This window comes from Chroicocephalus ridibundus, chromosome 1, assembly GCF_963924245.1.
Source record: "Chroicocephalus ridibundus chromosome 1, bChrRid1.1, whole genome shotgun sequence".
In the NCBI taxonomy this organism is placed as follows: Eukaryota; Metazoa; Chordata; class Aves; order Charadriiformes; family Laridae; genus Chroicocephalus; species Chroicocephalus ridibundus.
In genome coordinates this window covers 96,477,843-96,498,660 of record NC_086284.1, presented here as the reverse complement: position 1 = coordinate 96,498,660, position 20,818 = coordinate 96,477,843, and the positions used below count along the sequence as shown (strand labels likewise).

At 45.5% G+C, this 20,818-nt stretch overlaps 1 long non-coding RNA gene across 1 annotated transcript; it reads left to right on the top strand.

Moving 5' to 3' along the window:
• The first annotated feature begins 6,211 nt into the window (after window positions 1–6,211).
• LOC134524029 (uncharacterized) lies at window positions 6,212–19,165 on the top strand. The gene is made up of 4 exons (XR_010073483.1): window positions 6,212–6,353; window positions 11,418–11,505; window positions 14,545–14,669; window positions 19,127–19,165. It is a non-coding gene; the product is annotated as an uncharacterized LOC134524029 (long non-coding RNA).
• The last annotated feature ends 1,653 nt before the right edge of the window (window positions 19,166–20,818 follow it).

Genomic DNA, 20,818 nt, shown 5'->3' with positions numbered 1-20,818 from the left:
CCTCCCTCTCTCACTCCCTAAGTTTACACGCTGCTTTGTCTTCCCAAATGCTGTTTTCCATGTTCCAATTAGATTAAGGGCTTGCCTGCACAGGAAAGTTGCACTACTATTAATTTGCAGTTTGCTTTAAAGAAATGATGTTAAACCTGGGCAAAAGGCCATGTGGATAACCCTGGTATTCCTTTGTGGGAATACAAATGGCTTATTTCAGGTTAGATCAGGTCAATTAGGAACAGGAAGAACTTGCAAAGCAATAAATTTTCCTACACCAGAACAGAGAGAGTCCAGCAGCTTCTTCTGCAGATTGTGACCTCCAAATGGGAAGAAAAGCTGGGGGCATGGCCCTGACCTCAGCAGGAGCCACAATCTGCTGGACAGAAGTAACATACCACGAGTCAGCTAGTCCCACCAAAGCAGCAGCCTCTGCTGCCATTAAGTTCTGGCACGTGCTGTGAAGCAGGTGGTTTCACACTGCAGCCACTGCCTTTTTCCTACCGAAGGTAGCCCGGTTCCCAGCTCACATAGAGCAGGAGTAGGGACTCTCTGTAGCCTCTCTGCAAGGTGTTGGCTTCTACTGCATTCCTACAGGTATAAAAATGTAGTCCTTTGCCAAAAAATTATAGTATGATCTGGGTCAATAGGAAAAAGTCATGTGTATCCATCTACTGCCCCTCTTTGAATGCTACATGGATGCCTGGAGTTAACTGTATTGGTTTACAAGAAAATTGCAGTTTTATGAGTGTGCCTTTCTCTTGTAGGCAAGCCCAAAGTAACAGAAGCTTAAGACTGAAGAAGAGAGACTTGTGGCAGAAAGAAGAAATGAAAGAGGCACATCAGTAAATCTTGGATGCTGTGCATTCTCATTGCAAACTGGTTTGAACTGGTGAGCTAGTAATTGCCTAAATCCAAATAGGCACCTAGTCAAGATGGCTCCTGTGTTAAGCAGCATTAGTATTATACTTTGAAGAAGGCACTGATGCTTCTCACTTTGGTTTCTGTAAACCTTTTATCTTCCAATTACCATTTCTAAATACCAAGTGTAACTTTTATGTTACATTAGAGTCTTCTTTGAAAAACCTCTAGAGGGTCACTGACCAAATACTAGATGATAGCTCAAAGATGCCTATGGGATTGGATTGTCAGGGTCCTGAGGTCACCAGCAGCCCTGACTGCCCCATGTCAGCACCCCAGGGCTCCCCCCACCTGCCCATAGCCCAGGATCCCATGTCACCCCCCGGGGCCATCAGCCCTGCCCCAGTGATGCCACAGCAGGGCCATTCTCCAGCTCCCCACAGCCCTGCCCTGCCCGGCCATGCCCCCTCAGAGCTGGGCCCACCTACAGGCCCACGACCTGGTCCAGTTTTGGGTGTCCCCAAGCTGGGGAGAAGCCCGGTGCCTGGGGCTGGGGCTGTCCTGGAACCCCTGATGCTCTGGGGAGCCCTCACAGTCCTGGCCCCCAGCCCCAAGGAAGCTGCTGCCCTGCTGTGCCCTGCCAGGAACTAAAAGAACTAAATCATGAAGCCTGAGGGACAAATAAACCAAACTCAATACTGGTCTTCAGGAGAAAGGGGGAAGAGGGGCCCTTCCTAGTTCCCTTACTGTTGCTGTTGAGTATTCATTAGGTCTGTCCCTTGGCCAGTGAAGGATCTCCAGCAATGAAAAGAGAATGGAAGTGCCATAAAGACTTGCAATGCAAAGGTTCGTATTGGTGTGAATGGCAAAGGAGCTGGAAGGTCTGGGTGTGGAGGCACCAGCAGGAGCACTCAGCAAGGGCAGGGCTCTCTGAGCAGCCTGGGTTAATGACATCCAGATTAGCAGGTCATCAAGACTGCAGGGCATTTACCTGTTGTTTCACAAGACACTCAGATCTGCAGACAAAGAAGTTAGTCCTTATGACTGCCGGAGTTGGGACAGGATAGAGATACTGCCAGTTCCAAAAAGATACACAAAATTATCACAATCCTGTGCACAGTCACCACCCCAAGAATAACCCAGGAGACATAAGGAGGACTTGATACCTGGCATCCCTTGTTCTCCATGGCATCACAACAGATCCTGGACCTATTACCTGGGCACAATCTTCACGATGGGTGGATTTTGGATGGATAGCTTGAAGATGCTGACCTGGTGCCTGGTGGCTGCACTTGTGACTGTAGTTGGAGGTCAGTAACAAGTGATGTTCCCCAGGGGTCAGTACTGTGTCCAGTCCTGTTCAATATATTCATCAGTGACCTGGATGAGGGGATAGAGTGCACCCTCAGCCACTTTGCTGATGACACAAAACTGGGAGGGGTGACTGACACACCAGAAGGCTGTGCCGCCATACAGAGAGACCTGGACAGGTTGGAGAGTTGGGCGGAGAGGAACCTAATGAAATTCAACAAGGGCAAGTGTAGGGTGCTGCACCTGGGGAGGAATAACCCCATGCACCAGTACAGGTTGGGGGCTGACCTGCTGGAGAGCAGCTCGGTGGAAAGAGACCTGGGAGTCCTGGTGGACAACAGGATGACCATGAGCCAGCAATGTGCCCTTGTGGCCAAGAAGGCCAATGGCATCCTGGGGTGCATCAAGAAGAGTGTGGCCAACAGGTCAAGGGAGGTCATCCTCCCCCTCTACTCTGTCCTGGTGGGGCCACATCTGGAGTACTGTGTCCAGTTCTGGGCTCCCCGGTTGAAGAAGGACAGGGAACTGCTGGAGAGGGTGCAGCAGAGAGCTACCAAGATGATTAGGGGACTGGAACACCTCTCTTATGAAGAAAGGCTGAGGGACTTGGGTCTTTTTAGTCTGGAAAAAAGACAGCTGAGGGGGGATCTTATCAATGCTTATAAATACTTAAAGGGTGGGTGTCAGGAGGATGGGGCCAGGCTCTTTTCAGTGGTGCCCGGGGACAGGACAAGGGGTAATGGGCACAAACTTGAACATAGGAAGTTCCACCTAAACATGAGGAGGAACTTCTTTACTTTGAGGGTGGCAGAGCACTGGAACAGGCTGCCCAGAGAGGTGGTGGAGTCTCCGTCTCTGGAGACATTCCAAACCCGCCTGGACGCGTTCCTGTGCAACCTGCTCTAGGTGACCCTGCTCTGGCAGGGGGCTTGGACTAGATGATCTCCAGAGGTCCCTTCCAACCCCTGTCATTCTGTGATTCTGCAGTTCTGAGAGACTGTGAATGTGGCTCAGTGAAACCTGTTTTGTTTCAGTTTTTAGTTTAAATAAAATCACTTTCTCCTCCTTAAGGTGTTCCCCCTCCCCAGGATGATTTCTACATTGTTGATACAGTGTCGCAGCAGTATTTCCTATAGAGGAAAAAGGAGCAGTATATAGGAGTTCCCCGCTGCATAATCTTTCAGTCTCATCTCTTGTGATGGCAGCAGAGAAAGAGCCATTAAAAACATTATGTCGGGAGAAGAGAATCTTTTTCTAGATTGGTTCTTCAAAGAGCACCCTGTCCTTTTTGCTGGCTTGGGTCAGCAATGCAGCTCACACAGCTGGAGCTCTGTCCCACACCATTTTAAGAAGGTTAGCTAAGGCTTCAGTTTGCACGTTGCAACGTTTCCACTTAACAAATCATACAAGGTAAAGGAGTTTTGAGACATCTAGTCCATCGCACTGCCTTAAGACTAAACATATCCATCCACTGTGGACGGATGCTCACCAGACTGGATCTCCAGCACACCAACTGCATTCCCAACATGGGGGAGGGCTCCCAACCCTGGTAGCAACTGGCCTCTCCTAAGAGGCAGAGTACCAGGATGCCAGCATGTCACCACAGCCACAGCTCCTCAGCTGTGAGCCAGGAACCCTTGCTTCATGCTGAGATTGAAAAGCTGCTTAGCGAGCCAAGGGCTCCCAGCTCCTTCCAGACGCCCACGGCGCGGTGGAGCTGTAACCCTCCCACCCCTTTCAGAGGCAGCCAGCTCGATGCCTGCAGGGAAGCAGGAGCTGCTGCTGCCTGTCAGTGAGACAGCAGCTCCTGTTGACTTCCCCTTTGTCTAAAAGATGGCACGATGCTGCTGTTCAGCTCCAAGAAGTGGCTGCGCAGCTTGTTGTGGCATGCCACCTCACTTTGGAGTACCTATAGTCTCCGTGCGCTACAAGCGCTTTGCTTTTTAGCTTATTCATAGTAAACAGGAAGAGCAGTTTATTTCCTTCCTCTTCGCAGTTACTTTTTATGTGTTTGTGTGCGGCTATTTTGCCTTTTCTCAGACTTTGCATCTTGAGACTAAATTGGTTTTCATTGTGCCTTACAGTTCATATCTTCTGAACTTCCACTAGAGCAACAGTTTAACATATTGTGTGAGCCGATACGGGCAGGACGCAGGAACAACCACAAACCACGGATGGAAAGCAAAGAACAAATTTAATCTCGATACCTCACAGACCGAGGAATCTCTGAAGCAACACCCGGGCAGAGGCACGCAAGCAGGAGACACGGGCACTGCGGTGCAAGAGGAGTCCTTGTCAGCGAGAGAGTCCTTGTTAGCAAGAGTGCGCGGGGACTCCCTGTTCTTGCTGGTATTTAGAGAGTTCAGACAGGCATAGTTTTCACACTGTGCTTTGCTTTGATCTTCTTCAACAACAGGCCAGGATTCTCAAGTGGCTAGATAAGGTGTCCCTGAGTCCATCACAGTCTTATGTTATCTAAGTGCAAGTGTTTTTCTTGCAAGCACCCGAGACTGAATAACAATTAGTGTGATATATGTGTTTTCCAGCACCCCAGGTGCGAGTCACTTGAGCGTGTTTACAGTCCTCCTCACCGATCTTCCGTTGCTTTCCCACACGTATAAATGAATATAGTGTTTTTGAAATGAGCTGGACTAACAGGCATGGAAGTACACTTCTGTCTTCACAGATTAGATACCACACTGGTAGGTATAGTGAGAACTCCATAACTAACTTGTGATCTGGAACATCTCTAGAGGCAAGAAGATAATATAGTGATGAAATTTATCTAAGTGGTTCAGATTCCCACTTTTATCAATAGCCTCTAGGCTGTTCCAGCCTGCTAGGATTCATCTGTGCCAGATGTGGTAGTGTTTTTGTGATACAGACAAAACACTGCAATAGCAATGAACAGTGTTAACCAATTAATTTCACATAAATTACCTGCCCTGTGGAGGCAGAGCATTCAGGCAGGGTTCATCTAATCGGCTGTAGATGGTTACGTGGAAGGCTCTCCAGCCAAGCTAGTCACCTCAGGCCCCTGTTGCAGACGCAGCGGAGAAAAAGACACTCTGAGGTCATGAATCATCTCATCCTAAGGCAGATATTTAAAACAGAGCAGATAAGACATACCTTTAAAGTGCCTATGGGGCAACAGGCTTAGATGTAGAGATAGACACTCTAGATATCTAAAATTAGGGTGAGCTGAATCTCACCCATGGAGTCGATTAAACTGTTGACGCACAGGTCAAAAGCCCCACTTCCTCTGGTGAATTTTCAGAGCACAGCCTGTGTCTTTTTGAACTTGCAACCCCCTCAAAACAGCCAGACGTAATGCCTGCTGAGAGGCATATGAGGCTCTTCCACCAACTGGCTGAATCTTCTTACTGATTTTCAAAATAGAAAAAAAATTCCTTCTTTTTTAGTTTAGTATTTAAATAATAATTTTTTCAGAACAGGAATACTTGCTTTTTCATTTTGCTCATGCCAGCATGAGGAGTTGGAAAAGCAAATACTTGGATTAGGAAGCACTGATGTCCATTGTGGCTAAAATAACGTTATTCTGCAGAGAGGGATTTTTAGGTTGGATTCATTTGATACCGTTGAACTCCAAAGATTTATCTTTTAGAATCTTTGGAAAATGCGTACTTCAAAACAATCTTTTTTACTACCATAGAATTTTCTCCCCACACACACTTTTTATTGCTTAGTTAATATTAGTTAATAGTTTCTATGGTATACCATAGTACATCTCCTGACCCACGTCAGTGCAAATGCATACATAGCCGCTTGTTTGTTTGTACTTCTACAGGTGTTGGTGCTGTGCAGATATGCGCTGTGGTTAAAGTTTCATAATGGAAAATCTGACAGGCAGTGAACTAATCCGTGAGTCATATTTCGTAATAGCCTAAAGGTCTCTGATGTTCGACCTTCATTTGATACCCGTGCCATCGGGGAGTTATACATAACCCATCTGAAGAACATTCTTTATATAGATGACTGCATGCTGGCCTTTTATACCTGCAAGAATGGGCATTGCACTTACGGAACCAGGGGAGCCTTCTGTCTCCCTTTCCACCCCTCTCCGTGAGTCTATTTGCAGGACTGCGGAGGTGCACTGCAGGAAACTCACCTGATGAATGAGAACGGTGAAAATCTCTCTGCTTAGTTTCTCTGTAGAGCCTAGCTGAGAGGTAAGGAGAGGGGTGGGGAGCTGGTTTTGGACTCCACTCACCCTAGCCCTTCTGAAGGGATTTCTCATCAGTACAGCTCTGGTAATAAGAGTAGCAGTGGAACTACCAGTACTAACAGAGCTCTGCTGATTTTACCTGTGGATGGCTCACTTCTGTTTAAGGCAGGCCAGACAGATAGAGAACAAGACATCCTTTTGGGAGGCCATCCCAAATGGGAGCGGGGTTGAGCCAGCATTAGCAATGCCAAGGTGTTTATAGGAAGACTTAACGTGGAGTGGGCTTGTCTAGAGAATCTGCCCCTTTATTTTCTAGCCAAAGGGTGAAAAAGCAACACATTGCTTATTAGGGTACCATAACATTGTTGTCTTTTGGGACTTCTCAAGTCCTTCCTGAAAGGCAGTGAAGGATGTTGGCATTGCTGCTCTGTTCCCAAAGCTGAAATAAGGCAGACACGTGACTTCAGTAACTGCATCTGAAGTTTACATACTATGACTCATTGTAATAAAGAAACCTAAGCAAAATCCCAGTGTGTCATTAAAGCTGGAATATGTTTTCCATACTAAATTCTTTTAGGTTTGATTTGGCTTCTTTTTTTTACAGCTGTAGAATAGTGGAATATCTCAGGGATATTAACTCTTTGCCATTGCAGGATAGAAAGTTCTGATCTTCATGAATGGACCCCATATAAAACACAGCAGAAGGTTATCTTGTCTTTTGGAACATTGAGGCACAACAACTTTTACAGCAGTGTCAAATGCTAGACAACAGTGAGAGCAGCTGGAAAGACAAATGGAAAGAAGAAAGCAGGGGAGAAGAGTTGCATCCCAAGCTTTAACTTAGGCTGCCTTTTTAAGAAACTGCCATTTCCAAATAACTATTTTATAATTGTGTCTTAAGATATCAGCAGGCACCACGAGTGATGTATGTGTAGCATGTGAGCTGACTGCTATATATGGAAAACTGCCTAGTGAGGGTCTGGCACAGTGGGAGGGGGAACACGCCCAGCCTGTCCGTAGGCACCAGTGGGGGGGTTAGTCATCCTGCTGAGTCAACAGGAGACACAAGCACCTCCAAAGGGTGCTTCTGCCTATGTGTCATCTAACGTTAGACAGCTAAAGTTAGGTGGTATGAGCCTATAATGATAGACTCATATGCCTGCTCATTTATGCATGAAATTCATCTTGCATGGGTGATCTGGATTACCAGATCCGAACCTCTTCATCTGGAGTAAAGCTGGTGTTGGACTGGGGAGGGGCTTGCAGTGGCTGTTTTTTAGGGCTCTCCTTGCAGCCCTTCTCAAGCAAATGCAGAAGGTGAGAAAAGACCAAACAAAGGTCCCGGTAGGATTCACATTCATGCAAATCTAGCACCAGAAGCGGGGCAGCAGCGTTTGAATTCTGACAAGGAAGTTGCTAAAAGGGGGCTGGGAGAAGGGAAAGGATTACACAGCAGATATATCCACCCCTCTGTCAGCAGTTCTGCCCCTTCACCCACCTCTGCCTTTCACCTGCACAGGAACGGATTCTTGGGTGGTATCGTAATGGTGTGAATTCTCACTTACCAGGACATGGTAGTAATTAATGCTCCTTATTCACACAGGTCTAGCTGTACAAGTTTCTGTCTAGTCAGTCACAAATTCCCAGGCATCTAGACTCTGTTCCAACAAACAGGAAGAGTTAGGGTTTTTCCATCTTCACAAATAACTTTCCAAGAAGTCATCACCAAAAGTTGGATAAACACGCAGTTATCTTTGTCATGCTCCAGCTAGAATCAGAAAGTCAGAGGTTTTTTTCTGATGTGGTACTAATTGTATGTCTAGTACTGAGATAAACGTGGCAGAAGCAGTGTAGCTTAAACTCTAGCAGCTTTAGCTTTAGAGAACTTTCCATCCTATTCAACTGCTACCTTGTTCCTCCATCTCAGGTTACAGTCTTGTAGTGTCATCCTTATGGAAAGATTTTCGTTGCTATCGTCTAGGGTCCCTGCAAGAAGAAGGGCCCGGCTACACAAATCCCACTGGCAGGATAGGGCTGCTGAAACTAACGTAATGCAATAAAATGCATTATGGACTTGTACAACTCTTGTCTGAATATCTGAGGGGCTCCTCTCCCAGTTTGGCCTGCAGTACCCACTGAAGTCAGCGTACCATCTCCAGCAACTCATCCTGGCATTGGATCACAATATTCATAACAAACTTTTGTTTTAAAGTGCCAAGGCAGAGGAACTGTATTGTACGACTTTTCCACAACATGCTGCACTCTTGCTTTGGCTAAATATTTGTCTTTTAAAAAATATTTTTATTTTTTAAAAGTCCTCTTCATATCAGAAGAGAATTTATATTCTGTCTTTCCTTTTTTTATTGCAGTATTGTCTGTAATTAAACATTACCTTATAGAGCTATCATTACCTGACATTTTTCTCTCTTTTCCAAACAATTCCTGGAACTGAAAATTAATAAAAGAATATATACGTTTTCGGTTCTTTGTTTAGCTCCCCTGGCTTATTTTCAGCTTTGACAGTGCTTTTCAGGCTCTCGGTTTCACCACTTCCTCCGTATTTTCTGGTTCCCCGAGCTTGTGTGGAGCCTTTGATGCTGCAACAGGGCAAGGTAAAACACTGGGAAAAAAAGTAAAGTACTGTGACAGAAGGACAGGCATCACCCCAGGGATTCAGGTACTGAAATATCTCTAAAATTCTTCTGAAAAACTGACTAGTTGGGAGTTGACAGTATCCTTTTAAAAACAGTTTATGTTAAGAAATCCTGGTTAGTCTTATGAGCAAGTTTTGGCTGAGCACAAGTGCTAATGACTTTTTTGAAATGAAGAACATTTCTAAAGACAAAAATAGCAAGTACTGAAATCTCTCACAGTCATTATTTACAATTTCTGTGTGATCCCTTGTCCAGAATAATGAGTTCTTGCCATGTCAGCAGAACTTATAACTTTGTGGGTTTGTCTTTAATGCTGTAATTAAAACCAGGATGATTTTCATGGGCCCAGAATAATTTGTAATTCTTGGGAGAGCTCTGTCTTTTAAGTGGCCTTACGTAACGTACAAGCTTCACTGATCTAAGCATGCAGACACTTTTTTTTTTATTCTCACTGATACTTTCATTAAGGAATCGTATACCTTTGGGGTTATTTCAGCCTAATATGCTTAGGTAAAAATATAATTTTCCCAGCCTTTCTCAAGATTTTGTAAGGTGTTTAAGTTATCTTTAAGTAAAACACTTCTTCTGCCAGCATGCCTTCAAATAGCTTGTCTCTCTTAGTCCTTCTGTAACAGTTAAAGACATGCACTTTAACAGTCCTTTCATACTGTCTTTCCTCCAGCACATTTTCCATTTTACTGTCCAGCCACTCATGACACAGGCTGGGGACCCTGCAGCATTCACAGAGCTGAGCAGCCTGAAGACCAAAACCTTCTTGTTCTTCTTAAATATGGGATCGTTATGTAGTGTAACCCCTAAAATCTGATCTCCTACTAGTTCTCCATATTTGCTGGAGGACTGCATGTTCCTTCTCATGCAACAAAAAGTTATTCTGGCATACACCCAACAGGGCAGACAATGTATTATAGCAATAGTCAGTAAGGGGGAGTTATTCAGGGATAGGTAGAGAGTTAGGTCCTCAAATGCCTTTTTTTTTTTTCTTATTGGAACAGATAGCTTTTTTTGAAGTCTGAAGTTTCATTAACATGATTCCTCTACGGATAACTTGTCCTTTTAACTTGTCCATAAAGTTTTTATTCTTTTAATCAGGGAGTATTTCATGTAAGGTGTTTGAGTCTTGAACCTGCTTGTGCCTGGTAGTATTAATAACCCGGGGCAGAGAATGTTTATATAGTACTGAGCACCGTGACAGCACTTAGTAAATAATGAAATAAATCACAGTCTTTGTTTCTCTTTAAATACTGTGTTTGCCCTCTGCGGATACAGATCTTCTGGATCCTGCTCAACAACCTCATTTGGGTGAAACTGGATAACATGCCAATTTTATTCCAGCTCCTTTAACATACGGCACCAGTACGGAAAATGCACTGGCTAACAAAGAACTCAGAGTCCCCTGTCTAAAACTTTAAGAAAAAAAACAAAGTCCCTGGAACCTGCACTAAAAATATCCGCCGGGATTCTTAACTTTTATACAAATACAAAATTAAGGTAGAAAAGAAAAGAAGCGAATACATCCCCAAATCAACAATAACAGCACACAGGAACCGTTAGGGTTCAAATTCACTGCCCCGTTCCAAACTTCTAGATGGGCACTGAAAATACCAGGGCTAGGAAGTTACTCTTGCTGCTACGGAGGGGATGCCCGGGTATGTGACAGCCAACACAGAATTAGAGATGTGAAGAAACCCCACAGTAGTTAACTGTTTTAAAGCACAGAGCAGAGAGAAACTGGGAGGACAAGAGTTATTACGTTCTATGGACTTGGCCTTCCAGACCCGCAGGCAGGTGCGGAAGCTGGGGGTGACGTGTGCCATGGACAGGAGCTGTGTGTTTCCCTCCAGAACAGCCTGAAAGCTTTTCAGGAACCCCAGCACTTCAGATACATCTCAGAGAAATCATACCACGGTTGACTGTGCCTAGCTTGCATATGTTTTCAATAGAAACATTGGAAATCGTTTCAAGGTTGAGGCGTGTACATGTTAAGCTTCGAGTATAAGCTGAAGAACAAACAGAGCCATGCTGAATTGGTTCCTGGTACAGCCTGACAAAATACTCAAGTTGCCACCTAATCCCAAGTGATCCCATAAAAAACACCAGTATCTGTGTGATCTCCTGCCACCAAATCAGTCTTAAATTTGTGGGTGAGGTTACTACATTCCCAGTCTGATTTAATCTCTTTTCCATCAGGAACTGGCAAAGCTGAGAAATACTTTATGGCTAAATTCAGCATATTTTATGTGTTTGTGATATTTGCACTTTTCTGTTTTGAACATAAAACATAACTAAAGATAATCCCTATAAATGTGTAAACTCATCATATATTTATCATGGAATAATAATACTTATATTAATCAAAAGGTTTGTAACATTTCTCCATAACTTCATTACTGCAGAGTGAGCGGCACTAAGGAGCCTTGAGCTGACCCAGAAGACAGGAAAGGACAAAAGTCAACTCCAACAACCAGTGAATGAGGAGTTAAGGTATTACACACTGAAGCCTCTGCAAAAACAAACTAAAATGCGGAGTTAAAAACCTCTGCCGATTCTGGAACAGAAACTAAAGTCTGCTTCCACTACTGGGAAGCGATAGCAGCCAGGGGAAAATGGGAAGGGATCAAGAAACCATGGGGTGGGAGAGAAAAGCTAAAAGACCATCAGGATGAAAGGTGAATTTGCCATCTTAGGTGTCATCACATGAAGGCTGCATGTCCCGTGACTCTTGATAGTCCCTCATAAGCTATTAAGTCCAGCAGAGGATTTCTTGGTCACAGTTACGCAGGAGGCCAAGCTAGTCAATCTGGATGGTTTAGGAGATGCAGTTGGAGTTTCAGCACTGTCTGCTGCCTGCTTTGTGACAGTACTTGTAGCAGTAGTGAGTGAGTAGCAGCACGCTGGCAGCGCTGCGGTTGCAGGAAGAAGAGAGGTACCCATTTATCTTGATGGTTCAAACATGCCCCATGTCAGCAGTGAATTCTGCAGTTTGTGTTAATAGTAGGAGCACACAAGTGTGTCTGCGTGCCATGGGGGTGGCCAGCAGTCAGGCTGCCTAGGTGGATGGTAGTTGTGGGAGCACAGAAACGAGGAGCTGAACGCACTGTCTGAAGAGATATCTCTGCGGAAAGGAAAAAGGGAGATTCTGTTCTGCATGTCTGGGCTAGTGTGAATTCATCAGGCTCCGTGTTTGAATGAGAGCCAGGTATGGTGTACAAGTAACTCCTGTTTGCTGTGCCAGACCTAGATCCAAGTGTTGCTTTGTCAGGTTTTGTCCGACACATGTTCTGATTCCCTGCTGTGTAGCAACGCTGCTGGAGACTGGGTGTTAGCATTGGAAACCTGATGATCCAAACACAGAAGTATGAAGGCTGTATTGCGGCAACAGGGAGGAAGCGGGGACATGTAACCTTACCATGTATTTTATGGTGGTCAGAAGTTTCAGTTCATGTCGAAAGAATTTTTATTTGGGAAATTTCAAAGGATTAAATATAGACCTTCTGCTCATGCTAGATGGCAGTGAGGCTTCGCAAGCAACCCGCTTCTCTGATAACAGTGCTTGTGGGGATATAAGGTCTTGTTTGTTTATTAATTAATTTTTCAAGACTGACATCTATCAGAGTCCAGCCATACACCTCCACTGCCTCCCATTCCTGGGCAACAGTCCTCTCGGTGAGAGTGCACAGCCAGCAGAAGTCCTCCAGCTGCCCTGAATCCTTCCTCTTCTTCAGTCTCACTGGTTTTGGAGAACACAGGAGTGTTACACAAGGGGTCTTAGGGTGGTAAGATAAGCATTTGCTGTTTGAGCCTCTGCCTTAAACTAACACATTGCCATGAATGAGTAAGTTTCCAGTAGCAAGGAGCCAGGAACTGTACTCAATGGGAAGACTGCCAGCTCTTCTGTGATACTCGCCTCTCACTGGGGCATGAGCAAAGTCCCCCGGTATGGTATCTGTGAACGCTGCATCCCACTCACCTCTGATGCTGATGAGGAGGTCGAACAGAGCAAATGCACTCTATCCACAGATGATGCCAAGGTCCTTTTCTCAGTAGAAGAACAGCAGGTGAGCTTGGTGTTGAAGGCAGGGAGGGTGATGGTATCATCACTGAGAGATGAGAAGACAACGGGCAATTGAGATTGTTGCAGTGTAAGTCCATTAAGGGCCCAACCCTGGGCTGTGAGATTTTTCCAGGCAGTGATGGCATTATGTGTCTTTGCTATTTCAAAGATCCATGTTTAAAGCCTAAACAAACAAACAAACAATTAAATAAAAAAATAAGCAGTAATTAAACAGAAAAGAAAATCCATAAGACAAAAAAGGGGTGCCAACAGGTAGCAGGGAAGGGAGAAAAAGAACGTTTGGTCTAATCAGGTGACAAATGCATAAAGTTGCTAAGATGCAGTGGTTTTGCTGCAAAAAGACACTCCCATCTCAATTTGAGAAGGAGCGGAGGTGAACCGCAATGAACTCAGCGCACGTTCCCCCTCATGCTCTTAGCGCCAAGTGTGGTGTACCATATACGTACCGTTAGCCAAGCTCACACACCTGGAGTGCGCGTGTCACCACAGCCCAATGGTTACAAATGTTGTCACTCAAAGGAGAACAAGGAAATATGCGTAAAATGATCTTTTTGGAGGAAGGAGGAGGTGGCTGTAACTTGACAACCCCAGCTCAAATGACGTATCAACATTGCTCTAATCCCTCGCTTCCAGGAGATTTCAAGACAGCACGACAAATGTGAAATTTAGAGAACGTAGAGTAGTCTAAACCATGAAGCAGTCTTCAGCTTTCACTAGGACAGTACTGCTGCCCTGCTGTGGGATCACTGGGGCCCTCAGTGCACTAATAGCCCTGAGTCACCCCGAGGAGCCTGACCTGGAACTCCCCAACCCCGGCACCCACTGCCCAGGGAGCACCATGCCTGGGTCTGCACCGTCGTGCTGAGGGCACTGCTTGCCCCAGGGCTACCCGGGGCTCCCGGCTCATCCCACCACACGGAGCAGCCCGGCTCCTCCTGCTCCCTGACATACATCTGAGAGTAAAACCAAAACCAACTAAAAAGCATAGTCTCTATTTGTGAATGCTCTCATGCTTGCAAAGCAAAATTAAAATTAGTGCTATTGCAGGAATTATAATCCAAAAACAAATCTTGAAAGAAGGAAAATATATGCCTACAGCACCTGAATCAATGTCTCAGTGTATAATGTTACAGGCAGAGAGGTTGTACAAAATCTTTAGATATTTAACCACTTGTGTGTGTTCCTGTGGGGAGGGAAATGACAGATTAGTTTTCCTGTGGAGGATTCATTAGTATTCTGTCATTGGCGAGTCAGTATTTTTAGCTTAGTGAGCTCACCATCTATTGTGGCTTAGGCCTCAGAAGTTACCAATTCTGGTTAATGAATTAAAAGAAAAAAAAAAAAAAATTGAGTGCGTTGGCAACTGTAGAGTGATTTTCCAAGATCTTTTATGAACCGTCCTCCCTGCTTTGCTGGTTAGCAGTAAGCGCCTATTAACTCCATTTCAGGAAGGTGGTGATTAAACCAGGTCAAATGGAAGTGATTAGGTTGGATTACGCCTGTCATGGAAAAATTCACCAGAAGATCGAAGAGGGATCCCACACACACAGATCCCAGCAAGTTCTGCTGAAAGGTACATGATTTTGCTTTTCTCCCTGCAAAAGAGCTTTGGCCCACCCAGGGTTCCTCCAGATGCCTCAGACTCACTTGAATTGAATTGCTTTCATCTTGGAAGTTCCTCAGGACTGGTAAGGAAAGCAGTTGCCCCACTTGTGTGGCCCACTGCAGGTCTACATGTGCTGGGTTTTGCAAGTGTCCCTGAAGACACTGGAGTAAGCTACCTTTCCTCAGGTGGAAAATGGAAAAACCTCTGTATTCATTTCTGGTGCTGAAAGTGACTAAGGGAGACTAGTCAAGACTAGACTAAGGGAGACAAGGAAGACTAATACCATCTTTGTTGGGAGGGCAAACTCTGGAGAGCCACCAAGAGAGCCTTGAGACTGAGCTGAGATTTGGGAGGGCACAGGGTGCTTTGGATTGGCCCAACCCAGAGAGCACCCTCTCTCCCATGGGCCATGCGATGGGTCTGTGCGGAGCCCATGCAGTGAGGCCAGATTCAGCAGCGTGACCCTCAAACTTGCTGTGTGCTAGCAACAGGCTCCTGAGAGCCCGGGTCAGGTGGAGGGCTCTGGAGACCCAGATATTGTACCTACACGGGTAACCTGTGCAGGACTTGCGCAGTGGTCCTGAGCTCTGGAGTAAAGCTGGGAGTAGACACGTACCCTGACCAGCCTCTCTCCCAGCACAGCCCCAATTTAAGGCCACCCTCCATTGTGTGATCCTGCCACAGAGAAGCAAATAATTTGGGACTGTCGCGATTACTAAAAAGATAAGTAGTATTTTATTGCGGGGACTGGTACACAGTTTCCTGTTGGGCAGCAGCCAAGGGGCTGCTTCCTCCTGGTAACATCTCTGAGTGCTCCCTGCGAGCCTGGCCCTGCTACTCTATTTTACTGAGATTTTCAGCAGACACCGTGTCACCCACCCCTCTGTCATAGCCCTTCACTCTCGTGCCGTCAGAGAGCCACCCTGGGGAAATGGGGCCGAGACGTGTGTATGTGTACGAGTGTTGTGTATGTGCGTGCGCCTGTGCACACAGCTGTGTTTGTTTTGCGTTGCATATAGAAGAAAACAGGATTATTTATGTCCTAATCATGATGTGTTCCCCAAGCAAAATATTTTCTGCCCTGATTTATGGCTCTCTTTAGGCCTTCCCTCAAGCATTGTTCTTGTATTTGAAGCCGGTCACATTTTTTCCATTTGGAAATGGAAATCTTAAATGCATATTTAATGAAAAAAAAAACCCAACAGTTACGTGGAGGGAGGAGGAGTTTCACTTCTCTGTTTTCCCATTTTATGATTGTTTTCTTTCGCCTGTCTTTCCTTTTTCTCTTCCTCCTATTTTATCTCTGAAAAAGGAAGGAAAAACAGTATCTGGAGAAAAAACAGGAGCAATATTTTTTTCTCATTTTTGGTTAAGAAATCAGAAAAATTCCAAAGGTTTTACCCAGAAAAATCCACATAAAAACTACCTGTCGTTTTCTGATTAGCACCGTTGTACTATTGATAAAAAGTATCCAGCCAACAAACTTGTGTAAATTAAAAATGCCTGTGCGCTATAGGGAGCCAGCATTTCTTGGTAACTACAAAAGAAATGTTTTGGGGGTTTTGGTTTTGGTTTGTTGTTGTTTTTTTTTTTTTTACTTCATAGAGCTTTACAAAGCTTATGCAAGTGGCCTTAGAGCTGGGTTTTCTTTTTATCTCACAAATATCAAAAAACAGAGGTTCCCCCCAGCCCCAGCCTTCTTTTACTAAAGGACCTCTTGGAGGACCAACGAAATCAAATTAGCTTGGTAGGTTGCACTTAAAAGATGCAGGAGAATGCAGATCTTTAACAAATTGAGCTTTTCTCCCATGTGTTTTTCAGGAGTTTTGATTTAAACAATCTCAGAAGACTTTTTACACGGTCTGAATAAAAATTCTTTTAAAATCCTTTCCCCTTTACTCCATTTCTAATTCCCCTCAGTCGCTCAGGATTCCTTTCTGTTTGGAGGCATGAAATCCCCTCAGCTCTGTTGCCTACATGGCAAAAAGAGCAAGACCAAAGCAAGATATTATGAAAATAAGCAACCAGGAAAATAACGACACTTTATGTTTTATTAAAAAAGCTCATCCTTCATTATGCCATAAGGGTACAAAAAAATACCAAAACGTGCACTTTTTTCCTCTCTTATGGGTCACATCTATCAAGCAAGAGAAAATCCTATGCTATTGTATTTGGTTTCTAAGCTGGATGCACAAGTACCCTGGCTGTAGCCTCCAGGGATGTTGTCACCAAACAAGCGCTGCCGCTAAAGTGTTGGTAGGAGGCCCATTAGGAAATGCAAAGAGAAAAACAATTTATTGGGGGGCTGGGTAGGAAAAGCAACTAAGAATTAAATCTGGAAGTACAGCTGGGTGCTCTTAAATTAGAAATCTTTAGGAGGACTCCCACACATCACTGTAGGACTGCACGTTTGCTAAAGAGTTCTTTGAGCTGTGCATTGCTGCAGATATGCTTCACCTCCTCCAGCTTTGCTATCCTTTTCTTGCTAAGCTTCTCTATGGCTGTAAGCCTCTCTCAGTTAACTCCCCAACCTTGCTCTGGGCAGCGTCTCACTGCTCTTCTGTCTCTCCTTCCAATTCTCTTAATTCCTCCGTAGAGTTTTGATCCCATATCTCAGCTGCTCAAGAGGAAAGAAAATTAGCTCAGTGGATTTCTCCCCTTCTCCGTCAGCTGCCCCTATTATTTATCTCGTTAAGAAAAAAAGCTTATCCAGATGTATAACTAAAACAACACATTTTTTCTTAGATATTTTCTTGCATCATTCTTCTCTGCAGGTAATTTTATTGTTGTTTTACAAGACAGGTAGAAAGTAATTTTCCCGCATACAGCCTTGAATCTGGTGGGTTGTCAATTTTTCACTGTTGCCAGCTGAAAACAGTTTTTCAGAACTCATGGTCATACTCCAAACTGAGAGGAGTAACACAGTATTTAAGCACTCCCTTGCAAGGACTAGTCCACAGAGGCTGTGTCCTGCAAAGACATGTATCTTAATGCATGTGTAACGCCCATATCTTAAGCACACATGGCTTACGTGCATGTAAGCAACCAGATTACCTCATCAGGTAGGTGGGCAGTTTTTCCAGGGTATTCGTTGAGTATATCGTTAGAGATGATGAAGGAAGAGAAGTAGCTCCTCTCTTACTTGACAATGTGCAAAGCAAATTTCTGGCTTCTCCAGAACACCTACAACAGTTACTGTGCAGACATTGAGGATGCTGTACCTTGGGAATTATTATTACCACGTTTAGTGGGAGGAAGAGAGTAACCATCGATTTTTATTCCCTTCTCCATTAAGGTAAAATTAATCTTGGCTTGAAACTAAAATAAAGGAGAACTCTTGCACTCACTGTTCCAGAACAGCGAAGATCGTCGGAAATCAGGTGCTTTGGGGTAAAGGCCTCTAGAGGTCACCAGAACCTAATTAATAAGGCATTGCTAATCCCATCTGTGAAGTGTAAATTGCTTTGTTTTGATTGGGACTTTCCAGCTCTGCAGCTCTGGGTTTCCCCTCTCGCAAGGGATCCAGACTGTCCTTAGATGGAAAATAACAGAAAATGCTTGCAAACCCACATCCTCCGGGAGGGGCTCGGGCTGTGCAGAAGTCAGCTCCCTCTTAGGTAAGAAAGCAGAGTCACCCGACTGGCATCTTTTCCTCTGCGTGCACTTCCGATCTCACCTGCATGCTTCTGTGATAAAACCTGCCCTGGCACAGCTGGAGTCTCTCGTGCCTCACGGGCGATGTCTCTGCCACACCTTTGTAAGCCCAGTGAATGCCACATTGCGAAGTGAGAGGGCTGCCAGTTCTTTCTTTTATGCTGATGCACGAAAACGATAACCCAAAAGGGAGCTCAAACTGAGCATGCAGATTAGGTAATTGGTAAGGATTTTTCTATGTACATTTTTGCCTCGCAAATTATGATCTGCAAACACAGGAAACCCTGTTAAGACAAAGGTTTCCTTCCAAGTCACCCAGTGCTATATCTACAGGGAAGGTTTTGAGAAGAGCTACAATTTAATTATGATTAAGAGGTTGTCGTGAGGCCAGAGACCTCATCTGCTTCATGCAAGAACAGAAAGGAAAGCTCCAGTAATTTTCCTGGAGCTCCCTCCAGGGTTTAGGAATGAGACAGGCTGGGAAGGAGGGAGCTGGGTACAGTTGAGGGTGAATATTTATTTCAAGACAGCAAACAAAAGCTGGTCCTTTCAGGAGAAATTCCTCTGAAGAAAGCCAAGGTATTTATTTTGGGAGCAGTCACTGGAATGGAGGCCTGTGGTGTCTCAGCAGAGGGATTTTTGTCTCCTCTAAAAAGCCAGAAGAGTTGAATACAGATGAGTGAGTGGCCTGTGCCTCTCCAGGATGCTGAGGGTGTAATGGAGAGGGGCTGCTATGAGGGGATTCTCACAAAGCACTCCTTTACTTTTAGATACAGGACACTGCAGGCCCAGGATGTTTCCTCGAAGTCCAGGGATTTTTTCTGGATGCACAGCTGGAGGTGAGGCTTTGACCCTTCAACAATCTGTGTGGTAGCTCCTTTCCGTGCCCCTTCCTTTGCCTCAGTGGCAGCAGGTGACTTGCACCCCTTGTGCCCTGCTCTGGGAGCAGCAGCCCGAGGTAAGAGGATCGCCCTGAGCGTGTTTGCTGGGGATTAGCAGGTATGTTATTTTTGCAGACTGGAGCTGTGACGCTGCAGCCTGGCTGGAGTCCGAGTGTCAGTTCCTAATCCCATGCAAAGCCCCAGGGAGGTCAGCAAGACCATGAACAGAGCTATGTGCCCACCTGAAGGAGGTCAGGATTATTTTCATTGTAGCATATCACTCTCAGAGAGGAAATGCTCATGTGAATCCTATGGCCGTCCTTTATTTTCTTGCTTTTCAAAAGATGAAAGGGAAGAGTTAGGGGCTTCCCTTCTTCTCAGTTCCCTTATCAAGGTGGGGTCCTAGAGAAACTTTGCTGTTTCTTCCCCCTCTCTAAACAGCAGTCTCTTCAGAATTTCTTGGTGGCTGCCATCTGTCACAAGCAGAACACCACCCCTTTTGCTATTTACAGCGCAATTAACCTTTAGCGAAATAGCCTGTGACTGTCATGAAAGGATTAATTAAGGCAACACACCCTTGACTTGTTCCCACCATGCAAGCAGTGTGCTGTGTTTGCAGCACGATACGTGGGACTCTGCCAAAACCCTTCTAGACTCAGGGGGGGATAGTTTTTATCCTTTCTGCATTATCCCAGCAAATTTGACAGCCACAGGGAGATGTGTGAGGAAGGGCTCCAACAGACACAGTCCTGTGGAAGTAGCTATGGTGATGTAAGACCTGGCCTTCCACAGCAGCGTGGGTGCTTCCCTGCTTCTGAATGTTCCTGCCCTGGGAGCAAGGATGTGGGGCCATGCCTCGGCCACCTCAGCTGAGTGTTGTAGTTTAAGCAGCCAAAGAAGGAAGTCGCTGCCAAAATATCAGGCTGTGATATGCAGCAGCTGTGCTTTGGAAACATACCCTATTTTGCCTAGCACTGTTGAGACTTCCATCCAGATTTCTGTGCGCATGTCTAGGAGGCATAATGCTTCCCGAGAGCCTTAGACCTCTAGCCCTTGTACAGTGGAGCTGATCTGTGCAGATGTGCAGGACGTGCCCGGGTCATCTGGAGATCCCTGTGCTTGCCTCCAGACAACTGCCTCAGAGAACCCTCAGGCAGTTCCCCCAGCTCGAGCACAGCCTGAGTTCTGGTGGGAAAAGAAGCCTCGGTCAGGAAAATCCATCATGCTGGCCATGCCTCCATGCGGCTGTAACTCCTGGCAGAGAGGCAGGGTGGCCAATAAAGACAGTAACATCTTAAGCCAAAGCAGCTGTAGTCACCACAGTTGATGTCCTGAAGGCCAAAATCTCAGGACTCAAAACTGCACTAGAGAACAGCTGCTGTGCGGTGGTGCTGTTGGTAGGCAGTGCCAGGCGATACCTATATGGGTGGGTGATGCTTTTGGTGTGCTTTCGGTAGCCCTATGTCTCACGCTGTATCATCCAGCATGGGCTTGTCCTGTTGTATCTCTGCCACTGCCCCACCTCCACCTCGCATAGCAAAATCCCCTGCGGATGCGTTCTGGGGAGACAACATCAGGGAA